This window comes from Astatotilapia calliptera, chromosome 3 (genome assembly GCF_900246225.1).
Source record: "Astatotilapia calliptera chromosome 3, fAstCal1.2, whole genome shotgun sequence".
Classification (NCBI taxonomy): Eukaryota; Metazoa; Chordata; class Actinopteri; order Cichliformes; family Cichlidae; genus Astatotilapia; species Astatotilapia calliptera.
In genome coordinates, this window is record NC_039304.1 from 47,167,004 (window position 1) to 47,184,959 (window position 17,956).

The 17,956-nt window shown below is 41.1% G+C and overlaps 1 long non-coding RNA gene across 2 annotated transcripts; it reads right to left on the reverse strand.

The window, feature by feature from the left end:
• Window positions 1-15,319: 15,319 nt before the first annotated feature.
• On the reverse strand, window positions 15,320-17,829 carry LOC113011198 (uncharacterized). Of its 2 annotated transcripts, none has more exons than XR_003270485.1 (4): window positions 17,737-17,829; window positions 17,229-17,306; window positions 16,594-16,656; window positions 15,320-15,517 (listed from the first exon to the last, which is right to left on the reverse strand). It is a non-coding gene; the product is annotated as an uncharacterized LOC113011198 (long non-coding RNA). The 2 variants fall into 2 exon arrangements; XR_003270484.1 differs by having other exon boundaries at window positions 17,191-17,306.
• Between the last annotated feature and the right edge of the window lie 127 nt (window positions 17,830-17,956).

Genomic DNA, 17,956 nt, shown 5'->3' on the forward strand with positions numbered 1-17,956 from the left:
CCTCTCTGGACTCACACCAGTAAACTCCACTGTCCTGAGAGAAAACAGTGATGTTACAGGTCAAACCAGCAGGATTTCCCCACCCATCTCCACACTGAGTCCTTTGTCGTCTGCTTGTGTTTCTCCTCAGAGTCCATCCAGCAGAGCTGTCGTCCTCCTCACAGCTCAGAGACACAAAGTCTCCTTCAAAGAACTGAGAGCTGCTGGGACTCACAGTCAGACGAGCTGTGAGGGTTACAATGAAAAACTGATGATCACTGTGAGATTTTTGTCAAAACCATTTTAAAATGGTATTTTGCAGGAAGATTTATCTCATCAAACTTTTTTTTTTTCAGTTTTATATGTGAGCTCCATTGTGAAACATGAACCCAATCAGGTCATATCAGTGAGCATTTCTCAGGTTTAAACTGTGACAGAAGAAGGTTACTGACCTTGGTTTGTTGTGCAGCTGAGCAGTGAGATCAGAACTAAAGAGAAATGACACTCAGGTTGATTTGAGGTGAACATAAAGAACAACTCCACACAAACAGCTGACAAACACACAAACTCATCTCTCTCACGTATCTGCTCATTTTCTGTTTTGATGCCTGCAAATTGTCAATAACTCACCTCTGAGAGATTGGGCTAAACTAAAATGTTGATGTTATAAGACATTTTCTGTAAAATAATCTGTAAAAAAAATGAGTTTGTGAAATTTTTTGGTGTCTTTGTGACGTCATAGGGTATTGTACTCATAACTTTTCTCCTCTCCCTTAGCTTCCCTGCTTAGCCTCTTATGTCCTTGTCTAGTCTCATGGTTTTTTTTTTTGTATTTTCCCTGGAACACTCTCTCAGAGTCTGTTCTCTAAAACCTAAAAGAGGAATTGTGGATTTGATCAACTGGTCCCTAAATGCAATTGACACCCCTTTCTCAACGAGAAGTCTGGGCTTGGGTGAGCCTGAGTGCTGAAGATATCTACCTATTCTGAACCATGGTAACAGGGTTCTGGCTGATCGGAGCTGGCTTGGCCCTGACTTATCGAAGAATTAAGGAAGCGGAACCGGCTGTTCAAACCCCCACAAGGCTGCTCGCTGGGATTGGAACGATGGGAAGAGGCGTGAGTTTCTCAAAATGGGCTCATTGAGTCAGTACAGATAAGACCTTGGAGAGGCTACGGCTGCTTTGAATACTCAGAATAAGATCTCTGACTGCAGACTGGATACATCTCGGAAGGGCTAGCTCGGAATAACATCTCTGGGCGCAAATTGGATGACATCTCGGGGAGGCACACTGCCGTGAGTTCTCAGAAATCAGCTCCTTGAGCACAAGAAATGACAACATCATAGAACGCAAGCATGGCAAAGCTAGTGTTAGACTGTAGAACTGCTTTGAAATTCATATGAGCTGTTCACACTAAAGTAAAAAATACCATCACTTATGCAGATACCCCCTTTGGCGCCAGCTGCAAGGCTGGAGCTGAACAACAACACCCTGATAACGACTGTGTTTAGTCTGTTCCTTCCCATTCCATGCAAGGCCACCTGGGTTGGCGGGAAGACTGTTTACTTAGCCTGGCAGGGCGAAGGACACTGTCTCAGCTGAACTATGGACACGCACACATACACTGATATGCACACACTCATCCCCCCTCCCTTTCCAAACGCCTTCGACGCTTATTCCCTTCCGATGCTGCACCCTTTACCCACCCCTGTTGCTTGTCATGTGTTTCTTTGGTGTATTAAGAGTTTTTTCATGTGCTTTGTGCAGAGGTGTTTTTTTCTGTTCTCAAACTGATCTCCCTGTTGGAGCTCAGTCTGGGGGGAGTTATTTTTTTCTCCTTATCTTTCCTCATGTGGTGCATTTTCCATTGTTATACCTCTCTGACCTGTCTTCCCCATGTGATGTTTGTGTAATGTATGTATGGTCGGAGGGTAAGATGGCGCCGCCATTGCGTGCAATAGGTCGGCAGCCTTATGAAATTTCCCCTTGTGGGACTAATAAAGGTATATCAAATCAAATCAAAGTGTTAATTGTGTTGTAAAACTTCCTCCATGCTCTTTCATATTTTAAAAATAATCAGCAATCATGACTTTGACATTGGGCGCTAACAATTAAAATCAAATGTCTGGTGAGCCTTGGCAAATATTTATATATATATACATTAGAGGTGAGAATCACCATATATCCCACGATACGATATTATTGCAATTTTTTTAAAATATTTTGCGATATTCAGATTCTGTACATAAAGGTACACTTCATCAATATTCATTTTATCTAATATCAAAGTCTCGCACTCAGTCATTCTTTCATTTCAGTCAGTTTTATTGTTGACAAACTGAACGGTTTGTATTACAGTCTAGTCCAACTTAATTGAATGCAACCATCTGGTACAATTATAGCTATTCTGAACTATGCAATTTATGAAAACTATGCAGCCCATTCAGCAACTGAAGAATTTGAAAGTAAATTAAAACAAAATATAATTTTACATTAGATAAAAAAGTTTTAAACTTAATTAAAATAAAACATGTCTTAAATTAAAATAAGTAAACTGTCATGTTTATTGCTGCCAAAAAAAGTTAAACACATTTGGACAGTGAAGGAATGTCAGGATTCTTGCTCAGAAAAAGGAGCTGATCAACGTGCTCTGAAGTCAGAGCACAAAAACCTTTTTTGTAACAAAATATTGAATTCTGCTGTCCCTGTATCGATACATTATTAGCAAACAAAATATCACGATACTACACAGTATCGATTTTTTTCCCTCCCCACCCCTAATATACATACATATATATACACATACACACACACACACACATATATATATATATATATATATATATATATATATATATATATATATATATATATATATATATATATATCAGTGTGACCTTGAGAGCAATTTTTACTAAAATGAAATCAGCTTGAGCTGTTATTGGTCTCTATCATTACATGTTTTTGTAAATGTTTTTGTAAATTTTGGTAAATAATTTTGGTAAATTTTGGTAAATAATTTGTAAATATTATCTTGAAAAATTTTGTTGAAAAATCGTGAATGCTAATTTGCTAACAAAGACAGACAGACAACAGAAATTAACAGAACTGATTACATACTTCCTTCCCGCAGGAAGAGGTTTAGACGTAAAAAAAAAAAAAAAGGAAATTGTGTAAGAAAAATAAAATGATTTGATCTTTTCACTGCCTGCTGTGTTTCCTCGACTCCTGAGCAAAGATAAAGAGTCAGTTCAGACCTGCAGTTGGTCCTCGTGGTGTTTTGAACTTGAAATCAGCCTGATTTGTTTTTCATGTCTTCTCCTCCATCATCAGTTATCAGGAGAGCAGACAGTCAAAGTACAAGAATTCAAACAAACACAGAGATTCTACTTACAGAGCAGACACAGCACAGATGTTTCCTTCATCGTCCTTCTCACTCATTTCAGCTTTTTTTCATTTCTGTCACTGACACCAAGTAAAGCCCGCCCTCTTCCTCTGAGTCTGTGGTTTGTTCTTATTGGCACAAGAAATAATGAGTCCCCAACAGTGGTAGGAGACTCACCTTTGTTTTCATGTAAAGGTACAAATGCTAACATTATTTCACCTTATATCGGTAGACAGCTTTTAAAATCTGCCTGTCAGTTTGCCTGTCTCATAACTAAGATGTGTTAAACATAATGACCAGCAGACATAAAAACCCGTGCAATATAAAAAATAAGCAGTGTTTTAAAAAGACAGCAGAATATGTATCCAACCTGCCTTTATACAGTCATATATGCACACACATAACAAACTCAAGTTTCCTCTGCTCTCAGTGATCTGTAGTTTGGTTGATGAACAAATCCATTTCCATGTAGTGGACGTCCCCCTCAGTGAGAGAGGCAGATATGAGCTGAAACACAGGAATCAAACCAGGGACGCTGCTGTTATGGAGCTGAACTGGAACCATTCAGACACTGAGGCCCTCTGAACACATTTTAATTACAGCTGTGCAGAGACACACTGATGACCACTGTTCCCTCTAAGCTGAGCGAGTGAGCAATCGCACTGCTGACACTCCACGCACAGAAAATCAGCGACATAAAATAAATACATGTGTTTACTTTAATTCCAATTCAGGCTGGATTTTGTTTTTGTGCGCAGCGCAGATTTTCTGTGTGGGGAGTCCATGTCAGCAGTGCGCGATTGCTCACATGCACACACACGCTTAGAGGGAAAATTGCTGATGACTGACTGGAACAGTATGATTCACATTTTACAATAACACTGTCCTCACACATGTGCAGTTCCTGGTAAAGCCTGATGTGATGAAACAGACTGTGGAAATGGTGTCATACTTCTAATATAAACAATGGAAGAATTATTTTTCTTAAAAAAAACTTACTTAAATTAACACTGCCGATGATAAAATAACACGTAGGTTGCTGTTATTTCATGATACCCTCCTATTCATTCCATTTAATTTTTCTTCAGCATGTAGGTAAAATGTAACCTAAACCTACAGTTAATTGGTTTCATGGTCTTACTAGTGGATCTTAAACTATTTAACTGTTGTTATAAAGCAGTAGCTCTGCTGTAACCTCTTTCACCAAAAAGTTAAGTGGAGGTACAGATATTATTTTTTTCTCTCAAAGAGATAAAAGGCAAGCATCTGTATGTGAAATGTAACATATGTCCTGGAACAGAGTGCTTTTCCATATCAGTTGTAAGCAATTTGAATCCTATGAACAACATGTGACGTTGAGGACCACATGTTGTTCATAGATTGGACAAATATATATACTCTTGATGATAGGCTGAGCCCATCGTTGATTGTTTTTACAAGAGCGATTTATTCATTTATTTGCCCATGAGTAAGTTTGCTAATAACGATGGAGCCAATAGAATAATAATAATGGATTGCATTTATATAGCAAGTTTCAAGACCCTCAAAGCGCACTATTCATTCATTCTCACACACTGGTGGAAGCAGACTGACAGAAGCCAGGCTGTCATATTGTGTCCATCGGCCCCTCTTGCCAATACCAGTAGGTGAAGTGTCTTACTCAAGGACACAGCGACCGAGATTTTCCGAGTCAGGGCTCGAACCCGCAACCTTCCGATTACACGACAAACTGCCAACTCTTGAGCCACGATCGCCCCACAGAGAGTAGTCAACAGAAAAAATAATAATAACGCTGCTCTACAGGCACCCTCTTTTATCTGTGAGCAAATGCACCTCCTCAGAGCCCAAATGCTTGTTTATGGAGCTGGTAAAAGCCTAGCATACTCAGATGGATGGGGGATACCTACACGTTCATCTTCAGAAGTGGAACACTGCTTTGGGTACATCGTTAGGTTTACTTCTTTCATCTGGTTTAAAGCTAAAGAAATCCCATATTGGCAACTATGCTTTTGTGATGTCAGCGTTAACGTGCCGTCATCACGACTGTGTTCACACCGAACGCGATAGAGGCGGCCAGAGCATCAGGTTTACATGTAAAGTCAATGCAAAAGCAGGATGACACGCGATTGCGGGTCCCGCGAAAATTCGGAAGCTGATTTGCGTCGCGAAAATGCCAAAACGCATGAAACGCGCGTCAGTGTAGCGCATCTGGCGCGTTTGACTCGCAAAAAAAACCCAGCGCATGAGTTTTTGTGTTGCATTTTGTGCATACGTGTGTTTCGCGTCTTGTGCTCGAGTTGGAAAAATCTGAACTCCAGCGTCAAATCGCGCCGCGACAACCAATCAGGAGCCTGGTGACGTGGCTGTGACCTAGGTCAAAGGCGCAGATCCAGCCAAAGCCCTTTATTCTTCAATGGAGGGAAGGCTAATCAACGCTGTAGCAAACAACCTGGAGCTGCTTTCTGTATCGAGACAGGAATATAAAGGACGAGCTTGGAGGATGATATGTGAAGAGATCGGGCAACCTGGTAAGTTAATTTATTTCTCTTTTGAAAGTTTTCACTGACCCGGGGAAGCCGCACAAAAGCTAGTAAGCCACCGCTATTTTCCCACTGATGTACAAATACCGTTCTGCTTTTAGGCATGTTATCATTTAGGAATATATTTTATTGTTTATTAATAAACAGCACACAGTGGTCCCGCTCATCCGTCACTGCTTCGCTTTTTCGCTGATTTTTTTTTTTTGCACAGTACAGCATTGCATTCTGCAGGCTGATTGACAAATCTCCTCCGTGTCTCCTGCGCTTGCCAAATTTATCACGTTTGGTTTTGATAACCATCACGTCCAATAGAAAAAAAACAGCACAAAAACACCCATAACTATGACCCTCGTTCGGAAATAGACACCTGCACCGCGAGGGAAAAAGGCGCACGAAAGATGCAGATGAAGACAAACCGCGGCATAATAATACTTTTACGTTTTGCAATCTACAAAGGTTTGCACTTTGAGAATCAACTTGTGAGAACTGTGAGTAATGTTCATGTGTGTGTGTGGAAAAAAGTGTATAAAGTGCGTGGCCAGGGGCTAGTTATTCTGAGAACCCCTGCTGCAATAAATGAGGGACCACTGTATATACTTTCTCTATGATTATTGTATTAATGTCACGGACCCAGCTCTGGAGGACTCGGGGTCCGTGAGCAGTTTTGACTGTTGATATTGTTGTTATTATTATTTTGGTGATGTGTGTGTTTTTCTGCACTGTGCTGTGTTAGTCTGTGTCCCACTCATATGTATAGGCAGGGTATGGGTGTGTATGTCTGCGGGTGTGGCTGGAGGATGGAGCTCAGCCACCTGCAGGCCTGAGGGGTGTGGCCCTGTGGAAGGACTGGCCACACCTGAAGTTCATGCCACACCTGTTGGTGATCAGGGCTCGTCGGGGGAGCTACTTATGAGAGAGTTGGAGCTCCCACCGGCGCGGGATCATTAAGCTAAGACTCCAAGTCAGTGTGTAGCATTAGGAAGTGCGGCGTGTGTGTGTGTGTGTGTGTGTGTGTGTGTCTGTGTGTGTGTGTCTGTGTGTGTGTGTCCATACCGTCAGCTGCGGGTTCAGTGTTTAACGGCTGCTTCTGTATTGTCCTGCAGGTGAAACGAGGGACCAGAAGGGCAGCACGCACAGGGTGTGCAGTAACACAACAGCGGGGAGCACGAGCACAGACGTCAGAGGGAAGCACGCACATGGGGTTCGAGGGAGCAACGGGGAGTTATTGTGTTTACAGCTTTCCACTGTAAATAAAGAGCACTGTTTGCATCGCAGAGTCTGCGTTTTGGGTCCTCCTTTCCCCACATCCCCACGGTCTGCCCTCCAGACCGTGACAATTAAACCTGTTAACATTTAATATTGTCTTGATAGAACCAACTGATTCTGCAGCAGAGCATCCCCTGTTGCTTCTCCTGGCTTCCCAGTCCCACAGGTACAGCAAGCACTGATAGCTTTTTACTCGGTGGGATTGCCTTGTGATCAGCTTGACTAAAAAATCTACAACCAATCTGATTATATCCTGTTTTTTTTTTTTTTTTCTTTTCAATGTTGAAATTAAAATCCAGTAGCAGCCTTCTCATTTCTTTGTGTTTTGTGCTGTTTTACAGGCCCACAGAGGAGGACGGCTTCGAGGCAGATGAGGCACGGGTCCCAGGACGGTCCATCGGTGGTGGAGCTGGCCACCCTGGTGTCCGTGAAGAGTCCACACCAGTCTCCAATGGAGCATTTCCTCCTCAGCCTTGTTCCTGCTCTGGAGAGCAGCTGGTCCTTTTTATTCCTCTCTCTCTGTAAATTCTTATATTTTATATATTTATGTTTAATGTTTTTCTGTTTGAGAATTTTAATATTATTTCAAATACATTTTTATAATGACTAATGTCTCAGTTCTACTACACAGCAAATGTTGGCACACGACTTGACACATGTAGAATTTATTTCATATTATACTAATGACAAAATATACTAATACAGTGGGATACAAAAGTTTGGGCAACCTTGTTAATAGACATTATTTTCCTGTATAAATCGTTGGTTGTTACAATAAAAAATGTCAGTTAAATATCATACAGGAGACACACACAGTGATATTTGAGAAGTGAAAAGAAGTTTACTGGATTTACAAAAAGTGTGCAATAATTATTTAAACAAAATCAAGCAGGTGCATAAATTTGGGCACCACAAAAAAGAAATGAAATGAATATTCAGTGTATATCAATGTGTGTGTCTCCTATATGATATATGGGGTGCCTTTGTCTGGACGTGCTTCCCATCCAGAGCTCCACAGCAGAGAGGAAAGTTCCAGCGCTCCTGGAATCCCTCTGTGATGGACCGCCAGTCTCCAGGTGAAGGCACAGCCATGAAGTCGTCCACTACACAGTCCCAGATGGCCGTCGCTACCTGGGGGGTGATCTGGCTCACCGTGGACACACCGACTCTGAAGCTGAACGCTTGGTCGTGAAGGAGTCCCCGGTGACAAGGAACCTGGACAAAATTGTTCAAAATTAATATTATGTGTACTGCAGTTACAAAATACATTATTCAAATTCCAAAATACTTTTGTGATGTCAGATTTAAATCACAAAACTTAAATCTTACATAAAACATTTTATAAGGATAATTACATAATATATATTAGATATAATATAAAACAATCAGTTGTGTTTTGTTTTAACTTTAACATATAATTTGATCGGTAACAACTTTTACAACTACAGTAAGCCAATCACTCATAATTCCTAAACATGTCAATCAGGTAGGAATGAAGTAAGAGATTAATAGGAATAAAGAGTTGTATGTTGACATGTAGCCCTTTCCTTGCTTAATTCATTGTTAATATTTTTGAAAGATTAACCTGTAATAGGACAGCATATCAAGATAGAATATGCTAGATAGACCCATATAACTAAAGATGAACCAAACTGTTCAGTTTTATCTAGCTCTCAGTTTTAAGAAAGGCTGGTGACCCCTGTTATAGAGTCTGACAGCTGCAGGAATTATATACAAATATTCATCTATACCAGCATTAAACCAGGTCTGAATAAAAAAAAGGAGTGAGTATCACAACAAAGATTAACCCACAGTGGTCCTCGTACCAGTTTGATATCAGCAAACACCGAGAGCATACCTATGACACCACAGCCATGCTATCATCGCAAACACTGATAACAGCATAAATTGAATTAAATCGGGACTTGATGAGACCTTTTGATTATCACTAGAAATATTATAAACAGTCGTCTCCATACCACAGTTTGCTAACAGTAAACACCGACGGCATTCATTGATAGCATAGCACATCCATGTTAGCAGTGTATAAATGGATAGTTTAGCATATATTAGCACAGGTATCAATAAAGGACTACGTATTAAACACTTTTACTAACCTCAGGCAGATGGCCAGGCGCTCTGCAGGTGGGATTGAGCGCCTGTAGTTGGTGTCTAGGCGGGCGATGCTTGGACCAACGCGGGACAGCAGATCCTCAAACTGGGCGAGGGAAAGATGGTGGTATCGCTGTCATCGCCGTCATCCAGGCGTAGCTCCTGGAGCAAGTGGTGAAACTCACCAAACTGCTCACACCTCTGGAGGACCTGATGGACCCAGGTACGGTGAGGGCGTCCTTTACGCCGCTGCTCTGCTCTCCACAGTAGATAGAGAAGGGAGACTCTCTCTTCAAATGCTAGCTCGACAGCTGCCATCTTGCAAAGATACCGTCTGGCACAACTTCCTCCCACATTCCTCTCACATTTCCGGTTCACGCGTGTCAAAATATGCAATTTTGAGGCGCGATGGATTTTTCTTGGACACGCGTTGAGGTGCGAATGTGCATGCATCAAATTAGGGGCGTTTGGTACGCCGCGTCTATCGCGTTCGGTGTGAACACATCGTAACACGATTAACAATTAACCCACCTGGAGTGCAGACACAGTCAAAATCTCAGTCAGGGAGTTTCTGCGAATAACGACGTTAATCATGATACCCGCGTTAACTCCGTATTAAAGTGATTAGCACTGCCCTATTTTTTTTTAGGGGGGGAATAGTTCGTCCATGTTTGGATTTCTGTGTTGTAAATGCATAAATCAGTCTGCGCATGCATGAATATATTGCCCATCGTCGATTATTGGACTGAAGATTGTTGGTTGGAAAATTTTTACATATTGCCCAACCCTAACACAGACTGAAATAAACATACTGAAAACCAGGTCTGTCGTCAAGAATGTCCTCTCTTTATCAACAGTCGGAATTCGTTCAAGTCTCTTTTTGGCAAAATACCAGCAACAGGGAGAGTTAGCCCACCATGCAGAAAGACTTTTTCAGTATATAGAAGCATTATAACCAAGGGCGTTGTCAGGGTTCCTGGGTCGTTGACCCAGTGATTTCAGTTTGTTCATGTTCAGTTTAGTTCGCCACATTAATGTTCTCACTTCCTGTCTTTTCCCCGTGTCAGCTTGTCCCCCGTGTCATTAGTCAGATTATGTTCAGCCCTGTACTCGCCTGTTTCCAATCACTGTCATCATTCAACCTGTGTATTTAGTTCCTCTGTTTCACCAGTTCTTTGTCGTGTCATTGATGTACATGTGATGATGTCGTTCCTGTCGTGTGTTCAGTTCAGTTCAGTCAGCCAGCCATTCAGTCGTCCAGCCAGCCAGCCATTTTCTACCTCTGTTCTGTTCATCCACTCCTTATAATAAACCTTCACCAGTCTTCACCTACCTGCGAGTCCTGCGTTTGGGTTCCTTCCTCCTCGCCTCCACACAACGCCTGACAGGCGTAGATTTGGTTTTGGCTTTGGTAGGGACGGATGATTCAACCAACAAACCCTGCCCTGTTTCTTTTTTCCCCCTTTTTGTCTTTGCTTCTTGATAAAAAAGGAGAAATATACTTGCCTACGTTACACCCTGAAAAGGGCTGAAAAGGGATAAGTCAATGAGAGCTCAGACACGATGCTTCTCTTTCAGCAGCTTCAGGAATGATTCAAAATATAAACATACATACAAAGTATTAAACATCCTAACAACGATGTACAGTCTCTGTTAGTTGTAAGACAATATATCAAGACTGTTTTCTTCCTTTTCTATATTACAGATTAAAGAAGTAAGAATACAAAACAGGATGAACAAAGACAAACAGATCATTAAACTGAAATGTACAGAAATAAAAAAATATTCAAAAAAACACTAATAGGCATTTGTCTCTTCATACAAAATAAACATGTTCTTCGTCCAGATCAAATGCAAAATGCACACAATGTATGTTTCATACACAGTCTGGCACGATAATGCTTCATGCTAGCCACCAACAGAGCGCTTAGCTTAGCTTGCTGCTTATAGCTTATCCTAACATCACAGTTAACACAGGTCATCTAAGTATTCCTAGTAACCTCTTGGTACATTTGGAAACACGGTCAGTACAACTCAACATACATATTTGTAAAGTCCAACAGCAGAATTGCACAATTATTACCTGAAAAGGGGATAAGTCAATGACGACGCTCAGACACGATGCTTCTCTTTCAGCAGCTTCATTGCGAATGAGGCATCGTGGCCAGAGCTCCCCCTTCCGGCAACAGCAGGCATAACTAATCAATCATGATCACTAAATCACATGGATTATTTCCCAGGCTCGACAAGTAGATCACAGATTGAATGTTACACAGGTTGTAGTCACATTAAGGATTATTATCCGGTTGAACATAGTCATGAACTCTTTTAACTATTTTAGCCTGTGTTACATTACGTCCCTACATATGCTATTCTACATGCTTTTAAACCATTTAAAATTACAATTCATAGTTTTATATGTGAACTATATAATGTTAAATTTAACTAAGTATTTTAGACTTTAGTTTAAAACCAGCTCATAACCATAACCAGCTCATGTCTGCCTCTTGGCAGACATGAGCTGAAACACAGGAATCAAACCAGGGACGCTGCTGTTATGGAGCTGAACTGGAACCATTCAGACACTGAGGCCCTCTGAACACATTTTAATTACAGCTGTGCAGAGACACACTGATGACTGACTGGAACTCTATGATTCACATTTTACATTAACGCCATCCTCACACATGGTTTATATTTGGCCACTAGAGGGAGATGTTTATACATGTGTATTGACAATTTTATGTTTAACTGTACATAAAGATTGACTTAATGAAAAGATTTTGCCAGGATGTTGTTGAAACAGTCTGTGAAAATCTTGAGTTTCAGAAGCTTCTAGATTAGGCTGTAATACTTCTAATATAAACATCCATCGATCCATTTTCTTCCGCTTACCTGGGGCCGGGTCGACGGGTGGAGATATAATCTCTCAAGCGTGTCCTGGGTCTGGCCCGGGGCCTCCTCCCGTGGGACTGGCCCGGAACACCTCACCCAGAAGGCATCCTTGTCAGATGCCCGAACCACCTACACTGGCTCCTTTCGATGTGGAGGAGCAGCGGCTCTGCTCTGAGCCCCTTCCAAATGGCCAAACTTTTCACCCTATCTCTAAGAGAGAGGCCAGTCACCCTTCGGACGAAGCCCGACCGCAATCTTGTTCTGTCGGTCACTACCCACAGCTCGTGACCATAGGTGAGGGTAGGGACATAGATTGACCGGAAAACTGAGAGCTTTGCTTTCACACTAAGCTCTCTGCGCCAGGTCTGTCCAGCGTTCTCCCCCGCTACCTGATCCAACTCACCACCAGGTGGTGACCAGTTGACAAGTCATCCCCTCTCTTTACCTGAGTGTCCAAAACATATGACCTTAGGTCTGGTGATACGATTACAAAATCGATCATCGACCTGTGGCCTAGAGTGTCCTGGTGCCATGGGCACTTATGGACACTCTTATGTTCGAATATGGTGTTCTTTATAGCCAAACTGTGGTTTGCACAGAGGTCCAATAACAAAACGCTGCTCGGGTTCAGATCTGGGAGGCCGTTCCTCCCAGTCACAGAAACCCCAACATACAGCAGCAATCCGAGGGGATACCAAAATACCCACCCCAGCCCGTTGCCTCTCACCAGGGACAACTCCAGACTGAGACAAAGTCCAGCCCCTCTCCAGGAGGCTGGTTCCAGAGCCCAAGCCATGCATTGAGGTGAGCCCAATTATATCTAGCCAGTACCTCTCAACCTTACTCACTAACTCAGGCTCTTTCCCCACCAGAGAGGTGACATTCCATGTCCCAATTGCCAGTCTTGGTAGCCGGGGATCAGTCCGCCAAGACATCTGCTCCTGGCTGCCGCCTGGCTCACAATGCACCCGACCCCTACAGTGCCTCCTGCAGGTGGTGGGCCTGCAGAAAGATGGGCTCATGTCCCTTTTTCGGGCTGTGCCCGGCCTGTCCCCATTGACTAAGGCCCGGCCACCAGACGCTCACCCTCAAGCACCCTACCCTGGGCCTGGCTCCAGGGTGGGGCCCGGTAACCCTATCCCGGGAAGGGTGAACTATTCCCTCGATAGTCTTATCATAGGAGTCTTCTGAATCGCTCTTTGTCTGGTTCCTCACCCAGGACTAATTTGCCATTGGAGACCTTACCAGGGGGCAAAGCCCCCAGATAACATAGCCCCTGGGATCCCTGGGACACACAAACCCCTTCCCCACATGAATAATTTTTAATTAAGAAAAATGAAATTAAAAATTAAAAACTAATAATGATAAAATAGCACATATCTTGCTGTTATTTCATGATACCCTTCTATTCATTCCACTTAATCTTTCTTTAGCATGAATGTAAAATGTAACCTAAACCTATACATAGGTTACATTGGTTTTATAGTCTAACTCGTGGATCTCAAAATGTCAAAACTTTTGTTATAAAGCAGTAGCTCTGCTGTAACCTGTTTTACCAAAAGGTTGCAGCACACTTCAAAATAGGATTTGTGACCGTTTCAAACTTGTCTGAGCTCCGTGCTGGTTCAGGAGATCCACTCTGGGTCACATGTTCATGAGTTTGTTACTTATCAATAAACACTAAGCTCTCTCTGTCTATATTTTATTATGCTCAAGCACAACTCAAAATAGTTTATAAACGTCCAACCTAACATGTAAAGATTACTTTAGTTTATATCAATTACAATCAATATATTTAAAAAATGTGGAGATGCAAGGATTCATATCTTTGAAGCTGCTACCAGAGTTCTGTTTTGTTTCTCTCATCTGCCTAAAATTAAGAGAAAAAAATACAATTAACGATACACAGTACAATGAGAGTTTATCAGCTAATTTCTTAGTGACACAGAAAAATTATGACATTTATTTCCTCAGTCACATACTCTTAGTACTAACTAGTGATGGTTACCGGTATCAGGTTGCCATAAACAGTAGTAACCAGACCGAAAAGCAGTGCACATTTCGGTGCTTTATTTCTGTGCTTTTTTTTTTCCTGAGATGCCATACACTTTGGATTCTAGCCAATCATTTTACCTTTGCAAGGATAGTAGGCGGGCCGAGGTATGTACATTCTTTTAGAGTAGATCTACAGATTAAAAATGCCCAAGGCAAAGTGTTCAAAAGTCTGGCTGTACTTCACAGCAAAAGATGCAAACTCAGCAGCCTGCAACAAGTGCTTTAAGCTAATACTGCGATACTGTGCAAAGGAGGTAACACCTCGAATCTGATGACAAACCTGGCGACACATAGCATTTTTTAAAAGCTGACAAATGCATCGTATTTGATAGCTTGCTGCGAGACCTCACATTAATCCTACAACTGTTCATAACTTGCATAGTTCACATTTCTGTATAACTGTATATCTCATATTTCTGTATAGTTTTTATTTGATATTCTGTATAGTTTTTCATATTTATATCCTGTTCATAGCCTGTACATAGCTTGTACTCACTACAGCCTGTACATACTTGTAGTTATAGCATATTCATAACATACTTCATACCGTGTACATTATAACATACCATAATAGACCCATTTCTGTAATATACTTACACATCTATATTATTGCTAATATATATTGTAATATATCTATATCACTAAAGCACTTCTGGATGGATGCACACTGCATTTCGTTGCCCTGTACCTGTGCATGTGCAATGACAATAAAGTTGAATTCTATTCTATTCTATTCTTTAAGCACCGGTTCGAGCACTGTTTAAGCACCGGCACTATTTCAAAAGTACCGTTTTGGCAATGATATTGGATATAACCTAAACGATACCCATCCCTCGTACTAACCTCATCTTTTTAGGTTACATTCACAGAATTTTGCTGCCATTCCAGTTACATGCTTATGCTTTCTTTTCTCCAGTGAAAGGCGTGTATTTGTTAGCCACAACTACATTGGGAGAAGCCCAATTTTCCATATGACACTTTGGTGAAACCCACAGAATCACATGGAGAAAACAAAATGGAAAAAAAGTTTTATTAATCTCACAGAGAAACTAGGTTTAAAACTCTGCTAAAAATACATCTTATTTGAAGTGGCTAAATAATTGGAAAAAGAAGATATAGAATGCATAATACATATAATTCTTTGTAACATGTGGATCTCCTTTGGTCTGATGTGCTGGGGGGACCAGTTAAAGACCAGCAGCTGGACGTCAGTGGTTGGACTGTTAGACTACTACTGCTGGACTGGTAGTACAGAGTAGACGACGTCTGGCTCTAGTTCAATGTCTGAACACAAACACACACACAGTTCAAACAACAGAAAACATGATTACACACTTTGTAGTTCAGTCAAGATCTCCAATCGCCACCTCACTGCATCATCCACAGTCCCAGTTCAGACTTTACAGGGAACCAGCTGCTTTATAAAAGATTAAAATGTGCAAAGAACAAACCTGAAACGAACAGATCTGTAGCAATTAGCTTATGAAAAGCATTAAATGACATTAAAAAGCCATATAGTCACTGTTTCCACATTTTCAATCATTTTCATTGATTGTCCAAAATACTGTGTTGTCATCTATTGATTCAAAAATCAAGAAAATGGCAAATTAGGTCAGATAGAGGGCCGTTATTGTCTCAGGAAGTGCAGGGGATTAGTAACAAGGATGTGAGGGCAACTATGAAGGATCAAGTTTATATAAAGAGCTGGTAACTATGTGAAAGTACATCTTATCACCATGTTACAGAGAAATGCTACAGTAATAGAAGCATTGTACAGTAACTAGTGTAACAAATTCATTTCTTTGGGAGTCATTACTTAACTCAAAACAATTAATGTTAATGTTTAATTTGAGCATTCACCAGAAGAACAGGTATTGACTTTAACAACAAAAAAAAAAAATAAAAAAAATAATGGATTGCATTTATATAGCGCTTTTCAAGGCACCCAAAGCGCATTACAATACCACTATTCATTCACTCTCACATTTACACACTGGTGGAGGAAGGCTACAGTTGTAGCCACAGCTGCCCTGTGGCGACCTTCCAGTTATAGATGCGCTTCCCAACCCACTGAGCCACGGTCGCCCCTAAGAACTTTACTTATTTATTTATTTTTTACCTCAACAAATTCGTATTTATTAAAAAATTATTATTACTTTTTAGCTACATGTTAATAAAAACCTGAGAGCTTTCAGTTTCACTTGCATAGTGCAAGATATTTCTTAACGCATATTTATAATGCTTACTTCTGTGATTGAAAAACTTTAGAGGAATTGTTTGAAATGGCAGGAAAAAAGACTGAAAATAGTCTGGAAACAAGCAGCTCACTCGGCTGTGTTAAAAATAAGGAGGCGCTGTACCTCTGGTCCTCTTTGGTGTGGCTTTTGTCCTCACTGATGAGTAGATTACAGTTGAATCACTCACTGCACAAACAAACAAAAATTATTGCATGTACAATGATGACAGTATTGTTTTATTATTACACTATAGCTGTAACAGTACGGTTTTATTTTGGGTTATGCAGAAATTAAAATTATACACAGATGTGGGTTTTCACAGTTGTTGTTTTTTTCCACTTCTTACCACCTCTGCTGAAAAACATCTTACCAGACAGAAGTGGTGAGAATAGGAGGCAGATGACCACAAAGCTGCCGTTTTCTTTTAATACAGACTGAGATGCTTCACCACAGAGCACAAAGCAAACGTGTTCTCACAACATGAACACGTCTGTTAGCCAAACCAGGACACACTGTGGTGAGATGTCTGATCAGTCTCAGACTACAGTTAACTGGTGTCAACAAAAAGAAGTTGCTTCAGTGGTTTCACAGAAAGAAGTCAAAAGTAAATATTATATATATATATATACACACACACACACACACACACACACACACACCAGGGTGTCTGTTTCCAGTAAGGTTCCCTATGATAGTTCCCCCCATGCTAACCGAACCTACCTGAGGTATGAACAAGAGACAGATAACAGAAGCCATACCAGCTTGGGCGTCACCCGCATTACCAAGAGCTGTGTCAGGTGTCGAGAAACCAGGACACACTGATGAGAAGCTGACTACTGGAATAGGAAGGCACAGAAAAAGGGATGAGAAGAGGCCACTGTTGGCCCCAGTGGAAGGTGTAACATGAAGAGCATGAGGAAAATGTGGACCCTTCGATACCCAACATCTACACTAATGGCAAAACAGCTAGTGTCTCACAATATTACCAGTACGATTTTTAATCGGCTGTTTTTCACTATGTGATGTGTTGTTGCTCTACATGATGTTGTCTGTGACATTATTTTCTGAATCTTTGTTTTGAGCTGCGCTAATGATCCAAATTTAACACCAAAGTTCAGATAAAAATGTCAAAAAAAATCTATATTTGTCATTTCTAACAATCAGCATCAAGACATGCAAGCAATAAGACATTTCCACTTAATAAATGTTTTGATTTTTCACCAAACCAAAAGCATGCATTTGAAATCTAGATATCCTAGGTCTCACCTTTAAGATGTTTGTGAGCATATCGTCTCACCAGTACCACCAGTAGAACCACAACACAGACTGATCCAACACATGACAACACAGAGAGAACAGCAGGAGAGGTGGATGTAGGTGGAGGTGTGGTGGTGTGTTCCCCTAAAATAAAGCAAACACAGTCATTAAGTTGTCGTCACATTGTGAATGTTGAAAGCTGCAGAAACACAGACAGGTGAGTGTGTCA